The following is a 4,956-nucleotide window of genomic DNA, read 5'->3' on the forward strand; positions in this document are numbered from 1 at the left end:
AGTCACTAGCAGGAATGTCCGCGCTTTGCTACGGGTTTTCAAACCATGAATAATATTCATAGAAAAATTAATTGAAAATGCTACAGCAATATAATCGCATTCTTAAATGTAACAATTCAGAGAACGCATGTTTTACATGAGTAACGCTCACAAAACCACACATTTACACAATTATCTCCAAATGAAAGAAAGAGCAAGAGATAGGTGAATTGATCCATAAAATAAGTAGTTTAATTTACATTGCTACTCTATTAAGCCGACATCAAATAGAAGCTTCATAGCACAATAATTAACCACAATCCTCTGTTTTTCTAAGTGCAAATAGAAAAATGGAATCAAAGTATTCAACCCAAAATCTTCACATTAGCTCAAGAACTATATTGTTTCTAGAGATTCCCTATTTCCCAGCACAGAACGACAAACCTAAAAGCATTAAAATAGCTATAAATTACAACAATAGGATGAACTACAAAACGATAGAGGAAAGATTAAGTTCATTCATGCTGTTGTTTTTGAGAAGAAACAAACATTTTATAAAAGAAAAGAGAAATACACTGAAGTGGATAAGAAATCTCCCATTTACAGGAAACAAGAAAAACTCTCAATAGGATTTGGCTACAGCAACAATAGCTAGACCTAACTCACTTTACTGCTGCTAACAAATCCCACAGTAATTGAGAAAGAGAGTAATTATTAAAATCATTTGAGACTGAAGCTCATAGGGCTGCCCAATATTTTACTCTTCCCCAAAGTACTTCTACCCCCACACCCGTATAATCCTAAAAAATTCTTTTGTTACGCTCCAGCCAAATGTTCCAAAAAACTGCCGAGACCAGACAACCCCACAAAGCTTTAGCTTTCCTCCCAATTCCTAGGGTCTGAAACTTGGTGCTTAGAAGCTCGAAGCAACCCTTTGGAATGACCCAACTAGCTCTAACCTCCTGAAACAATTTCCACCACAGTTGAATCGTGTAAGAACAATGGAGAAAAATGTGGTTTACACTCTCCTCCTTAGCTTTGCACAAACTGCACCAATGTGGGGATAAGCAGATAAAATGGCTTCTCCTTTGAATTTGGTCACAAGTGTTGAGCTTCCCTTTGGCCACCAGCCAGACAAGAATTTTGACCTTCGGAGGAACTTTTGATTTCCAAATCTGTGAATAGGGTGGAAAATATTTCATAATCCCATTGGTACTCAAGAAGGAACGATAAGATTTGCATGTGAACAATCCTGATGCTTCCAGTTTCCAACTGAATTCTCAACGACATTAATTCACAACCATTGGATACTTACACTTTAAATTCATTTTCAGCCTTTGGATCACAGCCTCTGTGAAGAAACACTCACAGGTAGAAAGACGGAAACCAACTATCGCACGATCAGAGCAGCAACTGCAGCGGTTCACAGACCCGACATGGAACCGCCATTTATCGCACGTTCTCGATCCCCACAAAGCATACAAAAGGGAAAATTGGATGATTTCTTCATCTGAAACTGGCAATCCTGAAAATCAATGTGCAGACGATGCGCTGAGGAAGAATGCGCACTCATTCTTTTAGACTAAAAACCCAGAAATCCTAACTTTCAAGGACGATCCGGTAAGCATTTTCTCTAATACTCACTCTGATATTTTGTGTGCTTTCCTTGGGTTTTTGCGTTTGTTCAAGTTTTTGATGGGTTTTAAGTTTATTATAGTCAATTTCGGGTTTTGTGGAGTCGGAAAATCGAAGACTAAGAAGCAGAGGAGGAGATCGGTGAAGAAAAATGGAGCGAAAGTAAAAGGAAAAAATGTGAGTTATTCTTTATTATTCTCTTTTTCCAAAAAGCAATTTTTGGATATTGTGTCTACTGGGTTACTGAGTACCAAACAAATTCTGATTCCTGTTAAACTTTGTATTATTTTTGTGTTTCTCATTGCCAGGTAGCTTTGAAAACATTAGATAAATTGGATAATTTTCTCGAACAATATTATCCTTATCCTGGCCAGATTTTTAAAATGGGTTTTCGCTAGAGATTTTCACTTTCTGCTTCAATCTAGGTACTCTATGCTTAATTAAATTGTTCATCACTTACTTATTTTCATGTATACTAATTTGGAGTATTTAACTCGATTGTCATTTGAACCATTCGAAATTATTTAGATTTACCAGATTTTTTAACTGGGTTTTGGACCAATTTGTAGAAAGCTCTCTGTTTTGTGTATTGGTTATTCAGTTTGTCTTAATTTTTGCTTTTGTGGAATGCCAGAGACATTTAAGGAGTTACTGAATTACCAGTTGTTGTTTCTGTTTTACTAATGCTTTGGGGTAATGTGTGAATTGAATTCTGTTATTTAAACTAATACGTGTTAATTACTTTTGTGTTGTGTACAGACCCAACTTCTGTATGATTTCTTCATCAAACCTGCAATCCGAAAAATAAACGTGAGGATTTACACAAATCCTCGAGTATTTCTTCAACTCTTTACTTCTCTGTCATTAGGTACGTTCCATCACTCACTCTCTCTCTCTCTCTCAAATATTACAATGAGGAAGAACTCGCACACACTCTGTCAAATTTTCTGTATTTAGAAAATAAACCCTCAAATCGCTAACCTTGAAGAACCATTTGGTAAGCATTTTCCCCGCTACTCTATGTCAGATTTTTTGTATTTTTCTTGGTTTTTGTGGGTCTATTCAAGTTCTTGAGGGACCCGAAGTTTCTGCTAAATGACTATCTGGTTTCCATGTTTGACGCCATTTGGTTCCAACTGTTTTGTTTTCTTCCTCTTTCCTGTTTGGTCTGAATTGTGTTTTCGGATAGCTAATAATTAATTTTTGGTTAATTTTGAAGTTTTTTATATTTTGAGCCGAGCCCTGGTTTCAGATGATTTATCGGATTAAAGTTTTGTGTGACTGGTTTTACAGCGATTCCTTGGTGGTTAATTTCTTGGTTTCAGATTAAAAGTTTTCTGCAAGTGGTTTCGAATTAAAAGTTTTCTGAAGGTAATTTCTTGGCGGGTTTTGTGTTTACTGTAATGAATTGTGGGTGATTATGCTCTTCGTTCGACTATAGTATATTCTTTTACACTAACCAACTCAACATACAGGTCTACAAAAATAGAGCAAATTATAGTTTTAATCAACTCATCTTTAACAGATTTTGGTAAAATAAAGTGTTCAAAGAGAATCCAATATGTAGTGAGCTGTATTTTGTGGTATTGTGAGGATAAGATGATATATATGCCTCCGTTTTTGTCAACAGGAAACTGAGATTGTATGATGCGGTTGAAGACGCCAACATAAATGCAACAGAAAGAAGAAGGACAAATAAAGAATAGAGGGTAAATACATTAGCTACCTTCGGTACTGTTAGTTGGTACTTTTCTCCTATCTTTTTTTTTCTTTTTTTTTTCTTTTTTTTAATGGACGAATACATATTCATTATTCCTATATTTCGTGTATCACCATTCTCTTTTCTTGAAATCTTATTTGGATGCTCCTGCTTATGTACCAAGTTCTTTCTTATATGATTAATGAAGTGTTCAAGTGACAAATTTGTGAACAACCATTAATTGAAAAAAAAGAGAGGCTGTTTTCATGGCCTGACCTCAAATGAATTTGTATTAAATTAAAAGCCAAAATTTGTACACGACTTAAATTGGCACAAATTCAGCATTTGTATTTGGCTTCAAAAACCTACTTTGGCCCTAATTTTTTAGAGATACCCCGTGTTTTTACAAACGCAAAACATCTTAACGCAAAACCATTTTTAGGGTCGCGTACCAAACATCTTAACAATAGATAAGATCCCAAAATATGTTAACGCAAAAATTTGGTTAGGAAACCATTTTAGCGTTAATTTATCTTAACGCGTACCATTTTTTAGGAATTTAAGATGTTTTGCGTTAAGATATCTAAAGACCAACCGTAAATATTTTGGCACAAATTTAACACAATCAGTACCTCCCAAATTACCAACATTGACCTCCCCAAGTCACATGCTTAATCAAATCCAAACAAATCCTAACCCCAAAAAATCATGAAATAATTAAAGCATCACATCTTCCACATTTCCATTCAAGTCCTAACACCAACCGGCAAGTGTATATAGGCCCGTCATTTCCTTGCACGGATAATTATTACACTTCAAAAGTATTTTGTCATCATTTTATTTTTGTTCTTTTGTATTATAGTGTTGTGTAGATAACGGTTTTTTTCTTCTCCTGTTCGTAGGCATCTCTGTAGACTTTTTCATATTTGTGGAATGTCACAGAATTTGTATTCAATTTAGGTTCAGTATGTTTATTTTTTAATTTTTTAGATAAATTTTTTCATGGAGCGTGCTCAAAATCGTGCAAGACAATGGCGTCAATCATTGAGTCCTGAAGAACATCAAAGATATCTAGCTCGACGACGTTTAATAGCACGAGAAAAAAGACAACAAATTCCAACTCTAAACGATGATCATACTATGACATCCCCCAGTAACATACAACAAGAAATTCCTGGTATTTATTTCATATTCTTTTTTCTTTAACTCATACTAATGCTAAAATAAAAAATAAAAAATAAAAACTAAAAAATAAAAAATAAAAAATAAAAAATAAAATTTTTTTTTTTAACTATGCAACAAGTAGGTCCCAGTAATATACAAGAACGAGTTCAGTTGGCTAACTATGATGTTGAGGTCGACCCCAATAATATACAACAACAAATTCCTGGTATTTATGTCAATTTCTTTATTTGTAATTGTTTCACACTTAAAAGACTAGGTAATTTCTTAGAACACTATTTTGTGAATTGAAATCTCATTTTATTATTTTGTTCGATACTCTCATATTGATCTCAATGTTGTAGTTATTTTTACTGGTAGTGTTACGAAATATTAGACTCACAACTAAATATATTAAATATTAAACACAAATTTTTTAACTAATCATATTATAATGTGGTCTATTTATTAGAACAAATTGA

General features: G+C 33.9%; 1 long non-coding RNA gene across 1 annotated transcript; it reads left to right on the top strand.

Moving 5' to 3' along the window:
* The first annotated feature begins 1,279 nt into the window (after window positions 1–1,279).
* LOC126606894 (uncharacterized) lies at window positions 1,280–3,429 on the top strand. Its single transcript, XR_007617407.1, has 4 exons — window positions 1,280–1,599; window positions 1,697–1,791; window positions 2,374–2,482; window positions 3,245–3,429. It is a non-coding gene; the product is annotated as an uncharacterized LOC126606894 (long non-coding RNA).
* The last annotated feature ends 1,527 nt before the right edge of the window (window positions 3,430–4,956 follow it).

The sequence above is a fragment of the Malus sylvestris genome, chromosome 16 (genome assembly GCF_916048215.2).
Source record: "Malus sylvestris chromosome 16, drMalSylv7.2, whole genome shotgun sequence".
Lineage (NCBI taxonomy): Eukaryota > Viridiplantae > Streptophyta > Magnoliopsida > Rosales > Rosaceae > Malus > Malus sylvestris.